Below are 26934 nucleotides of genomic sequence, written 5' to 3'. Positions count from 1 at the left end.
CGGTCATGGAACTGTGCAGACGGTTCTGGTAGTAAAAGCGCTTGTGATGGATAGCCCAATGCCACACAGTTTTCTACATGAAATCGTGTGTGATGTAGTTAATGAAAGCAAACAGTTAACCAAGGCAGAGCATGTGTGATAGTTACACCTTTCACACACGAGCGTATACATAAAACTGTATGGGATGTACATACGAATGGAAACGTTTTCCCTGGATTGACTGTGTGGGATGTACATAAGAACAGAAACGTATTCCTTGGATTGACTGTGTGTGATATACATAGGAACGGAAATGTTTTTCTAGGATTCACCGTGTGGGATGTACATACCTATGGAAATGATTTTCTCGGATTACCGTGTGGGATGTACATACCTATGGAAATGATTGGGTTTCGATGCCTCCCCAGATCGCACACGGCCCCAGCCTGGGTCCCAGGAGGGCCTATCACCGACGATTTCTGGGTCGTGTGGGTAGGACACCCTATCGCACACACTCACTTGGCGACGGTTCCAAATACTATCATGGAAAGGGGTTAAAAACTGTTTGTTTAGGACCGACGCGTACCAGTGCTAGGCAATTCTTTTTCATGATGATTTCTACTAAACTTGGAAAAATTAAACTCATGAGACTCATCACCAAAGCTAACACCCATAGTTTGTTTCTTACAATATATATTAGCATTAACTGTGTTCAAGAAAGGTCTACCAAAGATAATGGGACAAAAGTCATCTTGTGGGGAACCAAGAACAAGAAAATCAGTAGGGTATTTTATTTTCCCACACAAGACTTCAACATCTCTAACAATCCCAATTGGTGATAAAATGTCTCTATTAGCAAGGTTAATAGTAACATCTATTTCTTCTATCTCAGCAGGTGCTATGTCTTTCATAATCTCTTCATATAAAGTGTAAGGAATAGCACTCACATTAGCTAGATTAAGTGATATTCCTTACACCTTATATCAAGAATTATGAATGCCATAACACCCGCAGAGATAGAAGACATATAGATGTTACTATTAAACTTGCTAATGGAGATACTATTTCACCAATTGGGATTGTTAGAGATGTTGAAGTCTTGTGTGGGAAAATAAAATACCCTACTGATTATCTTGTTCTTGGTTCCCCACAAGATGACTTCTGTCCCATTATCTTTGGTAGACCTTTCTTGAACACCATTAATGCCAAGATAGATTGTAAGAAACAAACTGTCGGTGTCTATTTTGGTGATGAGTCTCATGAGTTTAATTTTTCCAAGTTTAGTAGAAAGCTTCATGAAAAAGAATTGCCTAGTATGGATGAAATAATTGGTCTTGCTTCTATTGCTGTGCCTCCTACTGATCCTTTAGAACAAAGTACATGCGCCATGTGTGCACCTCTTCTCTTCGTGCACATCCCCCACCTACGTGGGTGTGTGTGAGAGATAAAAACCTAGACAAATGGCTTGTGTGTTCGTGAGTGTTTTTTGTTTGGGGGAGGTTGATTTCGTGAATGTATTTGTGGGAATATGTGTCGATGACATCTCAAACAAAATTTTTCATGCAATGTGTGTGAAATGGAGGCCTATCCATATCATATATAGAGGGCCGGGCGATCCACGAGAAGAGAGGGAGGGGTCATAGATATCGATAGAGTCGAAGAGAGGATCAAGTGGGTGGGTGCGAGATCGATGAAGAGAGCCATCGAAATTGTGTGTGTGTGTGTGCAAGTCAAAGATATAGGGAGACTGACCTACCGGAACGTCAGAGGGCACATGTCAACTTTGTGTGTGGCAGGGAGACATGACTAGAGCGCACGATGTATCGGCGTGTGTGTGTGTGTCGGAGGGGGTGGGGGGAGGGGTATGCAGAGGCCTAACTATAGAGGTAGAACGACTTGTATATGTGTTGAGAAGGAGAGACCCAACTATGTCTTGAGGGAGATTGGTCGACATCCATACATAACTAAAGGACGGGAATAGGATGGGACAGAGAGAGAGAGAGAGGAGAGAGGGAGGGAGGGAGAGGGGTAGAGTGCTGGATGGGTGATGGAGTTGCTTCTCAAAGATGGTGGGAGAGGCCTACTAGACAAACTGAGGGTGGAACTGCAATATTATCAATAAGAGTGGGGATGTGTTTCTGTGTGTGCCTGTGCGTGATAGATCTGTCGGGGTGCATCCATGGATGATGAAGGGGAACCATGTGTTTGGTAAGCAAACCTAACTAGATCGGTAGATCAATTGTTGTTTGTCGGAGGAAGCAAGAGACATAACTAATGAGGTAGATCGATCGACGCGTGGGGAAAAATGAGTTATAAGGACCTAGCTAGCTATATGTATAGCGGGAGATCGGTCGGTGTACGTCCATTTGTTAGAGGCAAATAAGGCCCGGCGAGACGGATAGACAGAGAGAATGGAGCTAGGAGGTGGTGCGAGAGGCCCAGCTACTAGCTAGATAGGGGGAGGAGTGTGCGGTTGTGAGATCGATGAAAAGAGGGGCGAGAGTTTACACGTGTGTGGGACCGTATGAGAGACACGAGGCAAGGACACATAAAGGAGGAGATTGAAGGTGTGTGTGTATGTTGTAGGCAGGCATCGCTGGAGAGGTTTATCGATCGGTGTGTGTCGGAAAGGAGTTGTGGAGACTCTGGGAGAACGACCTAAAGAAAAAAATGAATGTGCCCGGTGGATAGAATGCCGAGGGAGGGGGAGGGCGAGGAGGGCGTGTGCATGCACGAGAGAAAGTTAGTGGTAGCTACAAAGGTTAGAGGATTGTGTGGGTGTAAGAGACTAACAAAAGATCATAATTTGATATGAAAGTGGGTTCATATATTTGAATAGGAGATCATAGTGTTTTAAACATATGCATGCATGAATATAGTGGTGATACGCGTGTTGTGGTTTTGCACATGTTGTACCATAAATGTGATAATGCATGGCGTTTGCAACTCACACCTAAATGTCGAACAATCTAAACCATACTATACATCGAACAATCTCACATTTTATTTGAATTTTTGATAATGTGTGGCGTTTGCTTCTTACAACTAAATATTGAACAATCTAAACAATACTATATATCGAACATTCTCACATTTTATTTGAATTTGTGGTAATATAATGTGTGGTGTTTGCAACTCACATCTAAATACTTGTAGGCATATGGGGCGGGGCACCATACATAATGTGATAAACACATTATACATATGAGACATGGTTTAGATTATGAAGATCTAGCTAGAGCTTGAAATGTACTATGATTTGAAATCAACATAAAGTGGATTCAAAAAATCAGTTCGAGTTCATATAGTACACATAGTTCATATGTAACTCGAGACTAATCATGTGGTGTGCTGTGAAGATAATACACAAACGATGGTTTAACTTGACAATAATGACGATTGTAGATCTTATTAAAATAGAGAAACGAATTCAAATGCTTTGACATCACAACAATCATTATTGTAGATCTTATTCAAATAGAGAAACAAATTCAAATTTAGTTCATATTGAAGCGGTAGTATATACGTTTGGAATGCACTAAAACGTTCATTTGAGTAGTAGGTTGCATGCATTATACACATAGCAAAATATTTTAATTGAACATAACATGAATTCAAAGTTTTGAATGACATTTGTAGTGCAAATTGATTTGGTACAATACACGTTAGGCTTGTACGAAAATTTCAACCCACGCCTTGTTAGCTCGAAATATTTAGATATATCTTTGTCTCATTGTGCTCCGACAACACCCTCCATCTCAACCCGCACCTTGCTATTCCAAAATTACAACGCGCGCGAAAACTCCCACCACCTGTGAAATCCCGACACGCAAAATGCCCGTGATACCCCTGAACCGAAAGAACCGCCTCAAATCGGTGGGGGGTACTTTCTTAAATTACCCCATATTTCGGACAAGCGCATCCCTAAGCCATGGTTCCCCACTCCCATCCCATCTGCCCACCCATTCGTACACCGAGGCCAGGAAAACCCACGAAGCCCCACACCCTCCTCCGTTCGCCACCCAGCCGGAGCCTCTTCCCCGACGACGTCGTCCACAACAACACCTCGACGTCCCTCATCCACCGTACCAGATGAGAATCCGTCATCGATCTGGTCGTCCCGCCGGCTCAGCCACCCCGTCCTCCACCACCAAGGAGCTACCCCGACGTTCCCCTCGTCTTTCGTTGTCAGGCCCTCGATCCTAAGCCACATCGATCTAGCATGTAACACATCATATCACTTTGCGGCCTCACGCACGGTATTCCCACGGGTGCCACCTTACCTGGCCCGGGACCGTTTGCGCCTTTTGGCTCACGTATATGATAGTGTCGCTAGCATCCATATGACAGAGAACCCAGGCCGACATGGCTAGTCGTGAACCCAAAGCGGCACTAACCCATGGGGACAGGCATACATGAATCAACTTCGAGCATGTCGGTCAGCAGCGTGTGAATCCGGGCTGTAGCACTGGGCTAACAGGACTCCGGTAACCCGGGCTGTAGCAGGCTAGGCAGGACTCCGGATGTCACCGCGTGACATTTCCCCGAAGGGACAGACACATGAACGAAGTGAAACACATGCCGGCCAGTCAAGTGTCCTGAACAGTAGTGCTGGGCTAGCAGGACTCCGGTGAACCGGGCTGCAGCGGACTACTATGGCTCATGGAAGCACTAGACTACATTTCCCCATAAGAGAGGCTACCAAGGATAAACAACTAGATTGTCGGATCCCACACATACCAAGCATTTCAATCATACACACAATATGCTCGATATGTGTAAATACAACATGGCATCACAACATAACTCTACGACTCAAAGTATTATTCATTAGGCTCCGAGGAGCGAGATATTACAAACATGGGTCTCATGACCCAACATTCAGAGAATACAAGCAACAAGCACATGTAGAAGCTTAACATGTCTGGGTACAGACATCTACAAATGAAAATGGCCGAGGAGCCTGACTATCTACCAGATCCTGCCGAGGGTACAAGATCGTAGCTGAGGTAACAAGATAAACGTCGAAGTCCACGCGGAACTACTAGCGAGACTGACGTCTCTCTGCAAAACATAAAATAGGCAAACATGAGTACAAATGTACCCAGCAAGACTTACATCAGAACTATCTACATATGCATCAGTATCAAAAGGGGGGGTGGAGTTTAACTGCAGCAAGCCAGCTTTGACTCGGTGGCTATCCTGAACTACGACTGCAAGTAAATCTTTTGAGGTGGCGCACACGAGTCCACATATTCACCATACCAATACACCACTATGGATCTGCTCCCATCTTCCTACGAGAACGCCATCCATAGCACTCACGCTTATCTTGCGCATTTTAGAGTATCCAATTTCACTTGTCTATGAACTGTTATAGGCAACCCAGAAGTCCATTACCGCGGACACGGCTATTCGAATAGATGATGTTAACCTTGCAGGGGTGTACTTCTTCACACACGCTCTCACCACTTATCGCCGTTTACACGACATGTACTCGGCAACCTTCAAGCGGAAGCCCAGCGAGGGTGTCGGCCACGGCCTACCTAAACACTCAAGTCTCTAGTCCAGGTTTATCGCCTATTCAGGTTCCATCCACAGGGAGTCCCGCCGAGGTTTCCACATACGGCCCCGAACGATGTGTACAGGGTTCCGAGACACCAAACGGGCGCCTGACATGCCTGGCCACGTGCCTACCGCAACACAGCCCACCCCTCGGTCAGCACTGCGCACGGCCCCCAGCATACTACAAACACCAGAAACTACTTGCAACTCCTGGACATAGGACAAGAGTGATTAAGAAGCCGAGAGAGTCAATTAAGGATCCCAATGTGTGGTAGTAACTGTTTCATGGATCGCAAACACAGAACTCAGTTCCTGAGGACGGCTTCAATGAGACAACCCACCATGTACTCCTACATGGCCTCTCACCGCTACCTTTACCAAATCGAATTCACACACTTAGCTCTCACCAGTAGAACATGTTCACCACTTTCCAACTCATCCCCGATGAATCAGACCCGACTCAACTCTAAGCAGTAGCAGGCATGACAACAAACATGAATGAGTAGGCACATCAAGGCTCAAGCAACTCCTACTCATGCTAGTGGGTTTCATCTATTTACTGTGGCAATGACAGGTCATGCAGAGGATAAGGGGTTCAACTACCGCAACATGTAACAGTTGAATCGTTGTTGTCCTAATGCAGTAAAGGAGAGCAGGAGCGAGAGAGTGGGATTGTATCGGAATGAACAAGGGGGTTTTGCTTGCCTGGCACTTCTGAAGGTATCATTGGGTCTTCATCAGTGTCAACGATCACAGCGTCGGTACAACGTCTATCGAGAGGGGACAACCACCGGCAACAGAGAAGGAACACAATCAATGCAATGCACAACATGATGCATGACAATGACATGGCAATATGTTGTTGATTGAGCTAATGCAACTAGCAAGACAATTAAATGAAGTTGGTTTGAACCCAAAGTTCAAATTCAAACTCCACATGTGGTTATTTAAATACCATTCATTTGATTTGTCCTAAACAGTGGCCTTAAGTTGTTCTAACATGCATGAAAATGGTACAGATGGATTCCTTTAATTTCTCTGATAATTTTTCATATATAATTTATTTCATTTGGAGCTACGGTAGATTTTCTATGATTTTTAGAAGTTTTGCTAAATTTCTAGAATTTTCTGAATTATTTTAAATCCAGAAACCATTACTGCGTCAGCATGACAACAACATTGCGTCAGCAGGTCAACTGGGTTGACCCAGGTCAAACCTGACACATGGGACCCAATAGTCAGTGTCTTAGGGCTGGTTAGGGTCACAGACATGTGGGCCCAGTCAACATCCACGTCAGCTTGTTCAAAGCTGACACGTGGGCCCACTGAGGTTAGTTAAAACTAAACAGAAAATGTAATCTATGTTAATTAGGGCGTGGGGCCCATGAGTCAGTGGCCTAGGGGTTAGTTTAGTGGGGTCATTAGTGGCTACTGACAGCGCCACGTTGGCTTCGCCGGAGTTCCGTCGGCGGCGACCAAAACGCGGCGGAGGGCTTCGGGATTTCGCTATGGGGGCCGGTTTGACACGCGGGAAGCATCTAAGGGGAGCTAGCAGGGTGGCGCATCCAACGGTGCAGGCAGTCGGATCTGGGGTGGCCTGCAGAGACACCGGCGACGAGCGAGGCGGCGGCCGGAGCTCGGGTTGATGCGGGCGCGGGGCTGCAGGGTACGGCGAGGCCAGCTAAGGGGATCTGCGGCCTCCTGGGAGCAGCACAAGCACGATGACGCGCTCGGTTTCGAGCCTCAGCGGCTGCAGCGATGACGGTGACATCGCCGGTGACGTGGAGCTCTCGGTTCCGGCTGTGGAGCTAGCTAGAGGATGCGCGCGATGACGAGGTAAGGGGAGTTTCGATCGGGGGCTCACAGAGGATCGTTTGGCGCAGACGGCGAGGCCGGGGAGGGTCGAGGCTGAGCGGGACGCTGAGAGGGATCTCCGGCGACCGAGGTTGAAGAAGATGGTGGTGAGGGCGTTCGGGGGCGTCCGGCATCGCGTAGCTTGGTGGAGAGGACGAGGCAAACATGGCGGAGCTCGAGGATAGGTTGGAGAGGCTCGAGGGCGGCTGTGGCGCAACTACGGTGGCGACGAGCTCGGGCATGCGTCGGCCATGGCGTGAAGAGAGCGAGGTGGCGAAGGGGAAAGAGTGAGTGAGGGGTCGGTGGGTTCCGGAGGCCACGGGGAGACGATCCCAGCGTCGTGCTAGCCAGGGAGGGGCCAGGCAGGCAGCTGCGTGCCCGCACACGCGAGCGCCATGCACTGCTTCCCCTCTGCCTTCTGGCGAGAGGAGGAAGACAACTGGCAGGGGAGGTGGCTGGGCTGGGCCGGCTTCAGCAGCAGGCCGCACAGGTAGGCGCCAGGTAGGTTCTCTCTCTCTCTTTGCTTTCTGTTTTTGTTTTCTATTTATTTGCCTCTGTTTTGAGCTTAGGAAAAATACCAGGGCATTTCCTAAAATCCTGAAAATATTCATGGACACTTGCTGAATTATTTCAGTGGCCCAAAAATAGTTCTAACATTATTTGAGCATTTAAATTATTAATAGTGTTTAAATGCCCCAAGTCAAATAGCTTAAGATTTGATTCAAAAATCCAGGAATAGCCTATAAATATGTTCATCATTTTTGGAAGAGGCTTTCACCTTTAACAGAAATCATGAACATTTCCAAAGGGCATTCTGGGTTATTGAAAATATTTTTAGTGAACCTATTTAAATTTCATTTGGTGCTAGGGTTTCAACAATCCCCATTTCAAATTTCTTTGGAATTTAAACATGATGGCATGATGAACAAGCAAAGTCAAGCAAGGGCTGAACTGGGGCTGTGACATTCGTGCCACCTCCATTCCCACACCGCCGTCTTCACCTGCACCATCGGAAGAGCATCATCATCACCGTTTCCTCAGATGAAGCTGCGGCCTAATCGGCGCCACCAAATAGGTTATACACTAATCGCCGCATTTTCTTCTTGATTCGATCTCACGGTGCTGTCGTCGCTCGGTCCTGAGCCGACATGGCGCGGCTCCATCCACGATGGCGTCGCCGGCCACTTTCTCCACGGCTCCGCTCCCTCGGCGGCGACGTCCACATCAGTAGGAGCTGCTGCTACTTTAGCTCTCGCTCGCGCTGCTGCTCTGCTCTTTCTCTCGGTCCCCCGCCGTGTCTGCTGTTGCTCTTGCTCTTGCTCGCGCTGCTGCTCTCGCTCTTGCTCTTGCTTGTGATGCTGCTCTGATTTAGCTACACTTCAGTCGACTGAATCGACTTTTGGGTCATTCGATTTTCAGGGGGTAGGGGGGCTCGCTGGAGTTAAGGAAGAACCAGGCGCAGCGGGGAGGGGGGCTCTCCGGAGAGGTACCCCACTATATATCTTAGGGTTAAGGGTGGGGGCAGTGGTCGCCGGCGGTGGTGGGGCAGTGGCGTGGGGATCGCCAGAGAAAAAGCTCGGCGTGGGGGGCCTAGAGGGATGGCCGGGGCAGCGGCGGACCGACGGTGGGGAGTGTTTTCGGGGCGGGCGGGGCGGCGCACCGCCGGCCACGAGCGGCGGGGGGCGGCTGTTTGGCCGGTGGTGGCTGGAGGCTCAGGGGGGTGGAGGTTGAAGATGAACTGCAGGCCCTTGATTTCATATCGAACGGCTGCAAAATCGACTGACTAGAGATGAAAAAGTCAGTCGACTGACGTGTAGCCTCACCTCTAGCGCGTTCAGTTTCGACAGTAAAATTCAGTTTCGACAGCAAAATTCAGTTTTGACAGTTAAGTTCAGTTTCGACAGTTAAATTCAGTATCGACAGTTAAGTTCAGAGATGAGTGGCTGCTGTATTTTACATCTAGCACTTTATGGTTATGTATTTTACGTCATCTATTGGAGATGCTATTAGAATTCCACTCAGGTTAACGTTGTCTCTCTTGTCCCGCTACAGCCTCGGCGTCGTACAACTCACCAGAGCTGCTCCAACGACGACACCCTTCATCACAGCGGAGCAGTACCTCGGGATCAATCTCCAGACACCTAAGATCTTCTTCCCCTCCTCTGACAGCCAAGTCAGCCGGAGCATCCTCACCGGCCAACACAATCACGCAGAGATCGACATGGCTTCTCCAAACAGGTTGTACACTTGTTGCATCACTTTTTTACTCTACACGTTATATATATTGTCCACTGAGCACACGGAGTAACGGGAAATACGATTATTTTATCCTACTATATGACAAGCAGTGAGGTACCAGGCAACTTAGCTATCCGTGATGGACTCTCTTAAATGCCATCATTATTTATCTCTGCGCGTTTGAGCTGTGCATTTGTCGATGGCCCTGGGAGCTGAGCTAGTAGGGCAGTGGCCTGGGTCCAAAGTAATAGAAGTAGCACAAAAACATTTTTTTAGTGTAGGCTTTTCCTTGCTCAAGCCTGCCTACTAGAATCGCCAGTTCTTGAAAGGAAAAGTGGATGAAAAACATAGGATTTGGAAAGTTTCCTATGGTACTACTTTTCATGAATTTGGTGCAAAGGAATGGAGCAAAGGAAAACTGTAGGATTTGTTCCTTTAGTGTCTCCTTGAAAGAAAAACCATAGGAATTTTAATTTCCACTTGTCCTCCTTTTCAAATTCCTATTCATGAAGCACAAGACCAAGAGATAGTAGCATAATAGCATTATAACCGTACATTTTCTTGTGGTTTGACTTAATCTCACCATGCTTGTTTGCATCATGTGTCCTTCCAATTCTTGTGAACCAAACACCCAGGTTGGCAGAAATCTTGTGTTTTTAAATTCTCTGTTTTGCACGTGCATTCCTATCCTATTCCTGTCAATTTCCTATCCCTGCATTGTTAGAATCCTCAAATTCAAACAAGCCCTTACACAATTACTTCTGTTACAGATATGTATCAAAGAAAACCTTGTGTGGTTTGTCCTGCTCCTGTGGTGCTGTGTTCCACCCCAGCTCAGCTGCTCCAATGAAGGAAGGGTTCACCACAGCAGGGATCCGCTCTCCAGACTGTCTTTCGCTGCCTCAGATCTTTTTCCCGCCGCAAGCAGCCATGACAACTGCATTACCGTCATCAACTGAGCAGATGACCTTGAGGACTACATGGGTCCGCAAGAGAGGTCTCACTCTTCCGTGTCTGCTTACGTTATGCATCGCTTAATATGATGACATGCTACTTTATCATCGTGTTCACCTATTGGACTCCGAGTCAGGTCCAAACTTATGCTGAAACTTGAGTTTTTAAATGGTTGTGGGGTACATATTGGGGGCAACAATCAGTACTATCTAGTTAATCTCGGGTGTCTACTATGAGTTTCATGTTGGGTGCAAACAAACATTAAAGGAGCCATTATCTGTATTTTTTAACTAAAGCTATTATCTGCCTGCTATCATTGGTTTTGGGTCTATCCACAGTTTGCTACCATCACTCTGGATTTGTGCATGCACTCCTTACATAATCTCACTATGTTTTATTCCTATGCATGTCAGTTATCGTACACAATGGAACTGAACATGTAGAGCAAAAGAGACGAGCCTTGCATGGCAATAAAATTTCATGCAGACGTCGCTCCATGGTAGGCGCAAAGGCAGCCCCCATCCACCCATTTCGGATCGTAATCAAGAGGAAGATAATTGTTCCGAGGGGGATTCAGAAGAAGAAGACCACTCCTATTTACCCCATGAGGTCTTCTCTCTAACTTGGCATGCTGATGTTGGTAATATCATGCATACGGTGCCTTGCATTGTTTACTGTATACATCGAAGATGCCATCTTCTTAATTTAGACATGCTTTGTGTCAATGCCATCTATTTAGTTTCTTATCGTATATGTGAACCATGCAATGCCATCTTGTTTAGCCAGGCATCATATATGTGAATTTTGCAATGCCACCCTGGTTAGCCAGTCATCTTATATGTGAATTATATCATGACATCATTTTTTATTACATGTTAAATTTGTCAACAATTTTAGTACATTCAATTACTCTTCCTGTGCATCAGCCATTCAACATGGTCATGGAAAAATCTGGAGTGGAAACAAGGTCTTCAGAGCAGACAATGCTATCTGACAAAACGCATGTCTTGCTGGTTACCAATAGCTCCTCAGAGGAGGATTCAGAGACAGATGACCAGTCCTATCCCCCCCGAGGTGCATGCTCTAACTTGGCAGGGTTATGTTGCTCATACCATGCGTATGGTATCTTGCATTGCTATGTCATTTGCTTAGTTTAGACATGCTTTGTGTGAATGCCACCTGTTTAGTGTCTAATTACCATATATGTGAGTTATGCAATGCCATCTTGTTGCAAGACATTATATATGTGAATTATGCAATGCTATCTTGTTGTAAGGCATTATATATGTGAATTATGCAATGCCATGTTGTTTAGCCAAGCGTCATATATGTGAATTATATCATGCCGTCCTTTTTTGTATTTCTCATTGCTTTTGTCTACAATGTTTGTATATTCAACTGCTCTTCCTGTGCATCAGCCATTTGAATTGGTGATGGAGAAATCTGGAGTGAAAATAAGCTCTTCAGAGCAGACAATGCTACCTACTGAAGCGGATATCTTGCTGGTTACAGATAGCTCTTCAGAGGAGGATTCAGAGGAAGATGACAAGTCCTATTATCCCCCTGAGGTGTATGCTCAAACTCGACAGGGTTATATTAGTCATATCATGCATACGTTGTATTGCAATGCTTAGTTTTTACATCATATACACAATATTGAATGCCATCTCCTTAGTTGACACATCATATATGCGATTGCCCTCTGCTCACTTCCTTAGTATATAAATCATATATTTGAATTATATCATGCCATGATGTTTACATAGACAACATGTATCTGAATTATGGCATGCCAACCCATTTTCTAAAGACATAATATAGTTATATCATCTCATCCTGTTTACATAGTCATCATATTTTGAATTATGTCATTCTATCCGTGAATTATATCATGCCATCATGTTTCCATCGACGGCATGTTTGTGATTTATGGCATGCCAACCACTTTAATAGACACATCGTATAGTTATATCATGTCATCCTGTTTACATAGTCATCATATTTTGAAGTATGCCATTCTATCCTGTTTAGTTAGCCATCATACATGTGAAATTGTGTCATGCTATCTTGTTTAATTAGCCATCATATATGTGAAATTATGTCCTGCTATTCTGTTTGGTTAGACAACATAAATGTGAATTATTTCATGCCCTGTTTTCTTCCCTACTATCCATTGCACCTGTCTATCTTACAATGTCTGTACATTCAATTACTTTTCTTGTTTATCAGCCATTTCAATTGGAGGGGGTGATGGCAGTATCTGTGGGAGTAAAAACACGGTCTTCAGAAAAGATTGTGCTACCTGTCGATGGAGATAGAACCATGGTTGTACTTGCCCAAGAACCAGCCCCACCACACATAACCCAGACTCACGCATATTGTACCCCTCCTAGTTGGACAGAGAACCAGCTACACCCCTTCTAACCCCAACCCCAGTAGATAATAACCCAGTTCCCGTTGACACAGCACCGTCTCCACCATAGAGCACCCAAACACGAGCAGTTAGTAAGGCAACTCCAGTGCCCAAAGCACGAGGACCACCACTCCGAACCCCAAGTCAATGCTTAAAGCAGAAGAAGAATTGTTCTAAAGTTAGGTTCCATAGCTATGGTTCCTACTACTTTGCTCTTGCATCACTGTATTTACTCATACCAACTAATTTCAAATTTGAAGGATGCAATTGAAACTCCAATGGCGCAACAGGTATGTTTTAAACCTGTTTCTTTAATGTGACTGGTGTTGTAACTTGCTCTATGTTGATTTTAGTTTCAATTGAATAAATAGTTATGTTCTCATGGCATGCACATTACAAGTGTTGTTATTGCTGTGTAGTTTCCCACACTTATATTCTTTCTATGCTGCTTTATCTTAAATAGATATGATTCGAACTGTATCTATCTTGATTTGGCAACATAAACTAGAATGATATAGACCATACAGTGACCATACTATATAGATATATGTTTGTTTCATGTTGTTATCCTGTCGACCTTACTACTAAACTAGTTTACCAAAATGAGTTCCATATACTACATTGTAAACGTCTGATGTGTTTGTTTGTTTCTCTTTTAGAACGCGGATAAAATATTGGAGGAGAGTACCCCCTTATGCAATGGTAAAGGAAGTAATGCAGATAAGGTTCAAGATAGTGAGACATCCCTGTTGGTCTCCAAGAAAGCTGATAAAAACTATATTGAAGACACTGAGAAAACCCCAAAGTCCTGTCTTGATGTAGTGTTCGAGTTACTGGCTACTACTGCTGGCACCAGCTCTTCGAACTCGCTGCCGGAATCAGTTCGGCTTCTTGAGTCTCAACTTCAAGTTGGAAGACATCGATCAAATGTTATGAGACAAGAAGCCGAAGGACTGAGGAAGTCCCTGCAGAATTCAGATGCATACTTTCTCGTGCAACAACAAGTGCTAGAGGATTTAAGCGCCAAACAAGAGAAAGTTAATAAGCTTGCTAAGCATCTTGCCAGCATTATGGGTACCGAGGATATTGTTTCTTGAGCTCTTCTGAAGTGGTTTCATTTCTGGACTTGTTTTGCTGCGGCGTTTATATGCAGCTTTGTTCCCTATATTTGCACTGGTGGCCAACTTTGATGCCCAATCGATGTAATATGTGTAGGGGAACGTAGCAGAATTTTAAAATTTTCTACGCATCACCAAGATCAATCTATGGAGTCATCTAGCAACGAGGGAGAGGGGAGTGCATCTACATACCCTTGTAGATCGCGCGCGGAAGCGTTCAAGAGAACGGGGTTGATGGAGTCGTACTCGTCGTGATCCAAATCACCGATGACCTAGCACCGAACGGACGACACCTCCGCGCTCAACACACGTACGGTTGGGAAGACGTCTCCTCCAACTTGATCCAGCAAGGGGGAAAGAGAGGTTGATGAAGATCCAGCAGCACGACGGCGTGGTGGTGGAAGCAACGGTGATCTCGGTAGGGCTTCGCCAAGCTCAGGGAGAGGGAGGAGTGTCACAGGAGGGAGAGGGAGGTGCCAGGGGCTAGGGTGCGGCTGCCCTCCCTCCCCCCACTATATATAGGACCCCTAGGGGGGCGCCGGCCCTAGGAGATTGAATCTCCAAGGGGGGCGGCGGCCAAGGGGGTGGAGTGCCCCCCAAGCCAAGTGGGGCGCCCCCACCCCTAGGGTTTCCAACCCTAGGCGCAGGGGAGGCCCATGGGGGGGGGCGCACCAGCCCACTAGGGGCTGGTTCCCCTCCCACTTCAGCCCATGGAGCCCTCCGGGATAGGTGGCCCCACCCGGTGGACCCCCGGGACCCTTCCGGTGGTCCCGGTACAATACTGATTACCCCCGAAACCTTCTCGATGGACGAAACTTGACTTCCTATATATAAATCTTAACCTTCGGACCATTCCGAAACTCCTCGTGACATCCGGGATCTCATCCGGGACTCCGAACAACTTTCGGGTTACCGTATGCTAATATCTCAACAACCCTAGCGTCACCGAACCTTAAGTGTGTAGACCCTACGGGTTCGGGAGACACGCAGACATGACCGAGACGACTCTCTAGTCAATAACCAACAGCGGGATCTGGATACCCATGTTGGCTCCCACATGCTCCTCGATGATCTCATCGGATGAACCACGACGTCGAGGATTCAATCGATCCCGTATACAATTCCCTTTGTCAATCGGTACGTTACTTGCCCGAGACTCGATCGTCGGTATCCCAATACCTCGTTCAATCTCGTTACCGGCAAGTCACTTTACTCGTACTGTAATGCATGATCCCATGATCAACCACTTGGTCACATTGAGCTCATTATGATGATGCATTACCGAGTGGGCCCAGAGATACCTCTCCGTCATACGGAGTGACAAATCCCAGTCTCGATTCGTGCCAACCCAACAGACACTTTCGGAGATACCTGTAGTGTACCTTTATAGTCACCCAGTTACGTTGTGACATTTGGCACACCCAAAGCACTCCTACGGTATTCGGGAGTTGCACAATCTCATGGTCTAAGGAAATGATACTTGACATTCGGAAAAGCTATAGCAAACGAACTACACGATCTTTCAGCTATGCTTAGGATTGGGTCTTGTCCATCACATCATTCTCCTAATGATGTGATCCCATTATCAATGACATCCAATGTCCATAGACAGGAAACCATGACTATCTTTTGATCAACAAGCTAGTCAACTAGAGGCTCACTAGGGACGTGTTGTGGTCTATGTATTCACACATGTATTACGATTTCCGGATAACACAATTATAGCATGAACAATAGACAATTATCATGAACAAAGAAATATAATAATAACCATTTTATTATTGCCTCTAGGGCATATTTCCAACAGTGTCCCACTTGCACTAGAGTCAATAGTCTAGTTACATTGTGATGAATCGAACACCCATGCAGTTCTGGTGTTGATCATGTTTTTCTCTAGGGAGAGGTTTAGTCAAAGGATCTGCCACATTCAGGTCCGTATGTACTTTACAAATATCTATGTCTCCATTTTGAACACTTTCATGAATGGAGTTGAAGCAATGCTTGATATGCCTGGTCTTCCTGTGAAACCTGGGCTCCTTGGCAAGGGTAATAGCTCCAGTGTTGTCATAGAAGAGAGTCATCGGGCCCGACGCATTGGGTATGAATCCTAGGTCGGTAATGAACTCCTTCACCCAGATTGCCTGTTGTGCTGCCTCCGAGGCTGCCATGTACTCCGCTTCACATGTAGATCCCGCCACAACGCTTTGCTTGCAACTACACCAACTTACTGCCCCACCATTCAAAATATACACGTATCCGGTTTGTGACTTAGAGTCATCCAGATCTGTGTCGAAGCTAGCATCGACGTAACCCTTTACGACGAGCTCTTCGTCACCTCCATAAACGAGAAACATATCCTTAGTCCTGTTCAGGTACTTCAGGATATTCTTGACCGCTGTCCAGTTTTCCATGCCGGGATTACTTTGGTACCTTCCTACCAAACTTACGGCAAGGTTTACATCAGGTCTGGTACACAGCATAGCATACATGATAGACCCTATGGCCGAGGCATAGGGGACGGCACTCATCTTTTCTCTATCTTCTGTTGTGGTCGGGCATCGAGCCGTGCTCAATCTCGTACCTTGCAATACATGCAAGAACCCCTTCTTTAACTGATCCATTTTGAACTTCTTCAATATCTTGTCAAGGTACGTACTCTATGAAAGACCAATGAGGCGGCTCGATCTATCTCTATAGATCTTGATGCCTAATATGTAAGCAGCTTCTCCAAGATCCTTCATTGAAAAACACTTGTTCAAGTAGGCCTTTATGCTTTCCAAGAATTCTATATCATTTCCCATCAACAGTATGTCATCCACATACAACATGAGAAATGCTACAGAGCTCCCACTCACTTTCTTGTAAATGCAGGCTTCTCCATAAGTCTGCGTAAACCCAAACGCTTTGATCATCTCATCAAAATGAATGTTCCAACTCTGAGATGCTTGCACCAGCCCATAGATCGAGCGTTGGAGCTTGCACACCTTGTCAGCATTCTTAGGATCGACAAAACCTTCCGGCTGCATCATATACAATTCTTCCTTAAGGAAACCATTAAGGTTCCGTTTTGACGTCCATTTGCCATATCTCATAATCATAGAATGCGGCAATTGCTAACATGATTCGGACGGACTTCAGCTTTGCTACGGGTGAGCAAGTCTCATCGTAGTCAACCCCTTGAACTTGTCAATAACCCTTAGCGATAAGCCGAGCTTTATAGATGGTTACATTACCATCCGCGTATGTCTTCTTCTTAAAGATCCATTTATTTTCTATGGCTCGCCGATCATCGGGCAAGTCAGTCAAAGTCCATACTTCGTTTTCATACATGGATCCTATCTCGGATTTCATGGCTTCTAGCCATTTGTCGGAATTACCACTCTGGTGCGGAGCGTGTCCTGGTGGACCTACGAAGTTCAGTAGCAACTTGATCTGAAGTTTCATGATCATATCATTAACTTCCTCTCTAGTCGGTGCAGGCACCTCAGGAACAATTTCCTGAGCTGCGCCACTCTCCGGTTCAAGAGGCAATACTTCATCAAGTTCTACTTTCCTCCCACTTAATTCTTTTGAGAGAAATTCTTTCTCTAGAAAGGATGCATTCTTGGCAACAAAGATCTTGCCTTCGGATCTGAGGTAGAAGGTATACCCAATAGTTTCTTTAGGGTATCCTATGAAGACGCATTTTTCCGATTTGGGTTCGGGCTTTTCAGGTTGAAGTTTCTTGACATAAGCATCGCATCCCCAAACTTTTAGAAACGACAGCTTAGGTTTCTTCCCAAACCATAATTCATACGGTGTCGTCTCAACGGATTTCGACGGAGCCCTATTTAAAGTGAATGCGGCAGTCTCTAAAGCATAGCCCCAAAATGATAGCGGTAGATCGGTAAGAGACATCATAGATCGCACCATATGCAATAGAGTGCGATTACGATGTTCGGACACACCATTACGCTGAGGTGTTCCAGGCGGCGTGAGTTGTGAAACTATTCCACATTCCCTTAAGTGTGTGCCAAATTCATGACTCAAGTATTCTCCCCCACGATCTGATCGCAAGAACTTGATTTTTCTGTCACGTTGATTCTCAACCTCACTCTGAAATTCCTTGAACTTTTCAAAGGTCTCAGACTTGTGTTTCATTAAGTAGACATACCCATATCTACTCAAGTCATCAGTGAGGGTGAGAACATAACGATAGCCACCGCGAGCCTCAACACTCATTGGACCGCACACATCAGTATGTATGATTTCTAATAAGTTGGTTGCTCGCTCCATTGTTCCTGAGAACGGAGTCTTGGTCATTTTACCCATGAGGCATGGTTCGCACGTGTCAAATGATTCGTAATCAAGAGACTCCAAAAGTCCATCTGCATGGAGCTTCTTCACGCGTTTGACACATATATGACCAAGGCGGCAGTGCCACAAGTATGTGGAACTATCATTATCAACCTTACATCTTTTTGTATTCACACTATGAATATGTGTAACATTACGCTCGAGATTCATTAAGAATAAACCATTCACCAGCGGGGCATGACCATAAAACATATCTCTCATATAAATAGAACAACCCTTATTCTCGGATTTAAATGAGTAGCCATCTCGAATTAAACGAGATCCTGATACAATGTTCATGCTCAAAGCTGGCACTAAATAACAATTATTGAGGTTTAAAACTAATCCCGTAGGTAAATGCAGAGGTAGCGTGCCGACGGCGATCACATCGACTTTGGAACCATTCCCGACGCGCATCGTCACCTCGTCCTTCGCCAGTCTCCGCTTATTCCGCAGCTCCTGCTTTGAGTTACAAATGTGAGCAACCGCACCGGTATCAAATACCCAGGAGCTACTACGAGTACTGGTAAGGTACACATCAATTACATGTATATCACATATACCTTTAGTGTTGCCGGCCTTCTTGTCCGCTAAGTATTTGGGGCAGTTCCGCTTCCAGTGACCACTTCCCTTGCAATAAAAACACTCAGTCTCAGGCTTGGGTCCATTCTTTGACTTCTTCCCGGCAGCTTGCTTACCGGGCGTGGAAACTCCCTTGCCGTCCTTCTTGAAGTTCTTTTTACCCTTGTCTTTCTTGAACTTAGTGGTTTTATTCACCATCAACACTTTATGTTCCTTTTTGATTTCCACCTCCGCTGATTTCAGCATTGAATATACCTTAGGAAAGGTCTTCTCCATCCCCTGTATATTGAAGTTCATCACAAAGCTCTTGTAGCTCGGTGGAAGCGACTGAAGGATTCTTTCAATGACCGCGTCATCTGAGAGATTAACTCCCAGCTGAGTCAAGCGGTTATGCAACCCAGACATTTTGAGTATGTGCTCACTGACAGAACTGTTTTCCTCCATCTTACAACTGAAGAACTTGTCAGAGACTTCATATCTCTCGACCCGGGCATGAGCTTGGAAAACCATCTTCAGCTCTTCGAACATCTCATATGCTCCGTGTCGCTCAAAATGCTTTTGGAGCCCCAGTTCTAAGCTGTAAAGCATGCCACACTGAACGAGGGAGTAATCATCAGCACACGACTGCCAAGTGTTCATAACGTCTTGGTTCTCTGGGATGGGTGCGTCACCTAGCGGTGCTTCTAGGACATAATCTTTCTTGGCAGCTATGAGGATGATCCTCAGGTTCCGGACCAGTCTGTATAGTTGCTGCCATCATCTTTCAGCTTGGTTTTCTCAAGGAACGCGTTGAAGTTGAGGACAACGTGGGCCATTTGATCTACAAGACATATTGTAAAGATTTTAGACTAAGTTCATGATAATTAAGTTCATCTAATCAAATTATTCAATGAACTCCCACTCAGATAGACATCCCTCTAGTCATCTAAGTGAACATGATCCGAGTCAACTAGGCCGTGTCCGATCATCACGTGAGACGGACTAGTCAACATCGGTGAACATCTTCATGTTGATCGTATCTTCTATACGACTCATGCTCGACCTTTCGGTCTTCTGTGTTCCGAGGCCATGTCTGTACATGCTAGGCTCGTCAAGTCAACCTAAGTGTATTGCGTGTGTAAATCTGGCTTACACCCGTTGTATTCGAACGTTAGAATCTATCACACCCGATCATCACGTGGTGCTTCGAAACAACGAACCTTCGCAACAGTGCACAGTTAGGGGGAACACTTTCTTGATATTATTACGAGGGATCATCTTATTTAAGCTACCGTTGTTCTAAGCAAATAAGATGTAAAACATGATAAACATCACATGCAATCAAATAGTGACATGATATGGCCAATATCATTTGCTCCTTTTGATATCCATCTTCGGGGCTCCATGATCATCGTTGTCATTGGCATGACACCATGATCTCCATCATCGTGTCTTCTTGAAGTTGTCACATCATCTATTACTTCTACTACTAGGGCTAACGCTTTAGCAATAAAGTAAAGTAATTACATGACGTTTATGTTGACACGCAGGTCATAAATAAATAAAGACAACTCCTATGGCTCCTGCCGGTTGTCATACTCATCGACATGCAAGTCGTGATTCCTATTACAAGAACATGATCAATCTCATACATCACATATATCATTCATCACATCCTTTTGGCCATATCACATCACTCGGCACATGCTGCAAAAACAAGTTAGACGTCCTCTAATTGTTGTTGCAAGTTTTTACGTGGCTGCTATAGATTTCTAGCAAGAACGTTTCTTACCTATGCCAAAACCACAACGTGATATGGCAATTTCTATTTACCCTTCATAAGGACCCTTTTCATCGAATCCGATCCGACTAAAGTGGGAGAGACAGACACCTGCCAGCCATCTTATGCAACTAGGTGCATGTCAGTCGGTGGAACCAGTCTCACGTAAGCGTACGTGTAAGGTCGGTCCGAGCCGCTTCATCCCACGATGCCGCCGAATCAAGATAAGACTAGTAACGGCAAGCAAATTGAAAATATCCACGCCCGCAACTGCTTTGTGTTCTACTCGTGCATAGAAACTATGCATAGACCTAGCTCATGATGCCACTGTAGGGGAACGTAGCAGAATTTTAAAATTTTCTATGCATCATGAAGATCAATCTATGGAGTTATCTAGCAACGAGGGAGAGGGGAGTGCATCTACATACCCTTGTAGATCGCGCGCGGAAGTGTTCAAGAGAACGGGGTTGATGGAGTCGTACTCGTCGTGATCCAAATCACCGATGACCTAGCGTCGAACGGACGGCACCTCCACGCTCAACACACGTACGGTTGGGAAGACGTCTCCTCCAACTTGATCCAGCAAGGGGGAAGGAGAGGTTGATGAAGATCCAGCAACATGAAGGCGTGGTGGTGGAAGCAACGGTGATCTCAGTAGGGCTTCGCCAAGGTCAGGGAGAGGGAGGAGTGTCACAGGAGGGAGAGGGAGGTGCCAGGGGCTAGGGTGCGGCTGCCCTCCCTCCCCCCACTATATATAGGACCCCTAGGGGGGGGGGCTCCGGCCCTAGGAGATTGAATCTCCAAGTGGGGCGGCGGCCAAGGGGGGTGGAGTGCCCCCCAAGCCAAGTGGGGCGCCCCCACCCCTAGGGTTTCCAACCCTAGGCGCAGGGGAGGCCCATGGGGGGGGGCGCACCAGCCCACTAGGGGCTGGTTACCCTCCCACTTCAGCCCATGGAGCCCTCCGGGATAGGTGGCCCCACCGGGTGGACCCCCGGGACCCTTCCGGTGGTCCTGGTACAATACCGATTACCCCCGAAACCTTCCCGATGGCCTAAACTTGACTTCCTATATATAAATCTTAACCTCCGGACCATTCCGAAACTCCTCGTGACGTCCGGGATCTCATCTGGGACTCCGAACAACTTTCGGGTTACCGTATGCTAATATCTCAACAACCCTAGCGTCACCAAACCTTAAGTGTGTAGACCCTACGGGTTCGGGAGACACGCAGACATGACCGGGACGACTCTCCGGTCAATAACCAACAGCGGGATCTGGATACCCATGTTGGCTCCCACATGCTCCTCGATGATCTCATCGGATGAACCACGATGTCGAGGATTCAATCGATCCCGTATACAATTCCCTTTGTCAATCGATACGTTACTTGCCCGAGACTCGATCGTCGGTATCCCAATACCTCGTTCAACCACTTGGTCACATTGAGCTCATTATGATGATGCATTACCGAGTGGGCCCAGAGATACCTCTCCGTCATACGGAGTGACAAATCCCAGTCTCAATTCGTGCCAACCCAACAGACACTTCCGGAGATACCTGTAGTGTACCTTTATAGTCACCCAGTGACATTATGACGTTTGGCACACCCAAAGCACTCCTACGGTATCCGGGAGTTGCACAATCTCATGGTCTAAGGAAATGATACTTGACATTCAGAAAAGCTATAGCAAACGACCTACACGATCTTTCAGCTATGCTTAGGATTGGGTCTTGTCCATCACATCATTCTCCTAATGATGTGATCCCATTATCAATGACATGCAATGTCCATAGTCAGGAAACCATGACTATCTTTTTATCAACGGGCTAGTAAACTAGAGGCTCACTAGGGACGTGTTGTGGTCTATGTATTCACACATGTATTACGATTTCCGGATAACACAATTGTAGCATGAACAATAGACAATTATCATGAACAAAGAAATATAATAATAACCATTTTATTATTGCCTCTAGGGCATATTTCCAACAATATGTGTAATAGCCGTGATAGCCTAGCGTAAGTTGCTTGCTAATTTATTTCCTTATTGTCTTGTTTATTTGTTTTCTTGTAGTCAGTGCAGTTCTTTTTCTGCGGTTTGCTAATGGCCGCAATAACCTATTTTTTAAAACTAGGCCACAATAACCACGAGCTACATATTTATTGTAGTTAATATGGGCCTCCTACGGGCTGTAGAAACAATGGGCCTTCTACGGGGCGTCGAAACAATGGGCCTTATACGGACTGTAGACACAATGGGCCTTCTACGGGCCGTATCATCAATGGGCCTTCTACGGGCCGTATGATTGGTTGGCCAAACATGGGCCAATAACAGACCACATTATGGTCGTAAATGGGCTAGAGTTGAAATTGTCTATTCATGGGACGACCATAATAGGTCGTCGTTAATCGGTCGTATTTGATGACGCTATGAAAATAGCCCAACATATTAACGAGCCATAAACGGGCCGACTGTAACCACGGGCTGAATTTGGCCCACAAGCAGAAAATGACAGTAACGGACCGTAAGTAAACGAATGGTGGAAATGAGCCTAGAATAAACAGGCCCTGAGAAGGCCGAAAGATAACACAGGATGGAAACGGCCCAACGGAATGTCGTTAATTGGTATAAAGTGATACACTGTTCATTACGGGCCAGTTTCACCACGTGCCGTTAATGGGTATAAAGTGATACATTGTTCATTACGGGCCAGTTTTACCATGGGCCATTAATGGGCCGAAGTTACTAAGGGCCTCATATGGGCCAAAAGACGTCATGGGCCGAAAGTTAAAACGGGCTGGAATTATATTGGACGGCCTAGATGATGCTACTGGGCCTAATTCGGATAGGCCGTAAATGGGACCTAGGTTATCGGGCTGTAAATGGGCTATATGCGAACATGCCGTTAATAGGCTTGTCGTGGGCCGGCCTGCCACCTTTTGACCAAGTCAAACGGGCCGGCCTATTCACAGGAATGGGCCTCTGTTGGTCCAATGAGTGGATGACATCTGTCCCAACGGTGAGCTGACACGTGTTTCCTCCAGCCAATGATGATTTTACACGTGGAAAATCCCCATTGGTCGGGGAGTTAATGGGTTATCAGATCCAAAACCGGACACGATAGCTTAACGGCATTCCGTTACGGTGGATGCCACATGTCGGTCACCCTTGACGAAAGCAGTTCTGTGACACGCGATTTATCGTCATGGAAGTGGACACTTCCGTGATGATAATTTTGGTAATGTCATGGAACACTTCTACGACAGCACATGTATGACTATCTTGATTCCATCATAAATTTGTCATGGATGTACATGCATGACAGAAAACGTGACCTACTGTGACAAACACGTATCATCACGGAAGTGTATTTTTTTGTAGTGAATGCTCTAATAACGATGATCATCACACTTCTATTTATTTACAACTCAAGGATTACAACTCGATACTAGAACAAAATATGACTCTATATGAGTGCCTCCGACAGTGTACCGGGATGGGCAATGAATCAAGAGTGACATGTATGAAAAAATTATGAATGGTGGTGTCGGTGTCAAAACCGGCGGATCTCGGGTAGGGGGTCCCGAACTGTGCGTCTAGGCCAGATGGTAACAGGAGACAGGGGACACTTTGTTTTACCCAGGTTCGGGCCCTCTCGATGGAGGTAAAACCCTACTCCCGCTTGATTAATATTGATGATATGGGTAGTACAAGAGTAGATCTACCACGAGATCAAGGAGGCTAAACCCTAGAAGCTAGCCTATGGTATGATTGTTGTGTATGGAGTTGATTGCCTACGGACTACAACCCTCCGGTTTATATAGACACCGGACAGGGTTAGGGTTACACAGAGTCGGTTACAATGGTAGGAGATCTTGAATATCCGCATCGCCAAGCTTGCCTTCCACGCCAAGGAAAGTCCCATCCGGACACGGGACGAAGTCTTCAATCTTGTATCTTCATAGTCCAGGAGTCCGGTTGAAGGTATAGTCCGGCTACCCGAACACCCCCTAATCCAGGACTCCCTCAGTAGCCCCTGAACCAGGCTTCAATGACGACGAGTCCGGCGCACAAATTGTCTTCGGCATTGCAAGGCGGATTCCTCCTCCAAGTCCTTCATAGAAGATTTGTAAACACCAAGAGTAGTGTCCGGTTCTGCAAAATAAGTTTCCACACATTGCCATAGAGAGAATAATATTGACACAAATCAAATTTGCTGACGTATTCTGCAGTGCGCCATCACACTACAGCCAAGTCCTTTATTTACTTTTCCACCTCAGCACGTTTTGCGAGGCGGTTTCCTTGGCACGTCTTGTTAAAGCAGAGATCGTGTCCCCTTTACTTACGGGATTCTCATCAATACGGACGTGGGTAACCCAATCGTGTCTGTTAGCATGTTTTCTCGATTAAAGGTGTGTCCTAAACGGTTACGGAGAGGGCTCCTGGTATTCGACCTCTTATAAAGAGACCAAGGCCTTACCTTTTTTTCAATCTCAAAACGAGTTCGCCCATCGCCTCGAGTTCCATCACCCTAGGCTTCAGATTCCAGGCGCTTCGGACTTTCGACAATGTTCGGTTCCGACCTTCAAGGCCGATGGATGCCTTCCTCCATCACGGAGGAGGACGTGCTAAAGTTGAGAGAGGCTAAGTTCTTGACCACCGAAATTCCGCATAGGTTGCCTGCTCAAGAGCAGGCTATTCCCAGTCCCCAGCCCAGTGAGAGCGTAGTTTTCATGTCTCACTTCCTTCGGGGGATAGGCTTCCCGATGGATCCCTTCGTGAGGGGGCTGCTGTTTTACTACGGGCTGGAATTTCATGACTTAGCTCCGGAGTCCATCCTCCACATTTCCTCATTCATCATTGTGTGCGAAGAGTTTCTCCGTGTTACTCCTCACTTTGGTTTATGGCTCAAGACTTTTGGAGAGGAGCCGAAGATGATCGAGGGACGACACGCAGAGTGCGGAGGTGCTGTCATCAGTAAGAATGCCGATGCTCCATGGCCCGAGGGCTCCTTTCAAGAGGAGCTCGGCTTGTGGCAACGAGAGTGGTTCTATATCACCGCTCCCAGGAGTGCCAAGTGGGTGGCGCCTCCTGCCTTTCGCTCGGGTCACCCACCACGGCTAGCGTCATGGGTCAACAAAGGATTAGATTGGGGTTTTCCCAGAGACGTGCCCCTGTTACAGGGCCGAATTAAGGATCTCTTGGAAGAAGACCTCAGTTTGGTCAGGGTGACGTAGGTTATGCTGATTCGCCGAATATTGCCCGGCAAATGTCGCCCCCTTCGCCTATGGGAGTTTAATCCAGAGGGACAACGAGTTCTCAAGAATTTTATGGGCGCAACGCCCGCGGAGATGTATAGAATGTTCTTCGAATCACCAGAGATGTGTCCGGATTCAACCGAGGACGCAGGCCTAAGCTGCCATCGCCCGAATACTCAAGTAAGCAACCCTGTGCCCGGACCTTCTATCCATATAATGCCTTTGTTGGTCAGGATGCCGTGTTGGTCAGGATGCTGGAGATAATGCCTTTGGAGGGGGAGGACAAGGAAGCTATGGCCTCCTCGAAGGAGGCTGCTCTGAAGGGAGGAACCGACAATTACTCTCCTAAGGGGAAGAAGAGAGCCGCCTCTCACGACCCGGAAACCATGGCCTCAAAACGGGGGAGAAAATCCTCGTGAGAGGGTCCGACGCCAGGGAGTTCCTTGGCCGGACTACGCCCTCAAGGGGATCAGCCCTCCAGCGATCCGTAAGTGGAGAAAAGATTTTCCTTTTGAGGGATGAGAGAAATCCTTGATTTTATATCTGAGAAGATTAACCGAAATTTTACCTTGTAGATCGGACCTTAGTCCTTCACAGCAGAGCTCGTCTTCGGGGGATCTTCTTTCGGAAATGATGGAGAGCGGAACGCCTCCCCCTGCCGTGCCGCCCAGCGAGGCGGGCGACCCTGAGGTGTCGTCACGGAGGGTTTCTCCGAATCCGGCAGGGGCGAAAGATAGCTATGTGGCCCCCCGAGGTTCTCCGTGTCCGGCCTTCGAAAGAGGCCATAGGACAAGTCCGGCACCGTCTGGTGCTCGGCCGGAGGAACTAAAGATTCTGCTGGGGCGAGCTTCTATCTCAGAAGAGCATCGTGCATTGA

This window comes from Triticum urartu, chromosome 7 (genome assembly GCF_003073215.2).
Source record: "Triticum urartu cultivar G1812 chromosome 7, Tu2.1, whole genome shotgun sequence".
Taxonomy (NCBI): Eukaryota; Viridiplantae; Streptophyta; class Magnoliopsida; order Poales; family Poaceae; genus Triticum; species Triticum urartu.
This window is presented reverse-complemented; position numbering follows the sequence as displayed.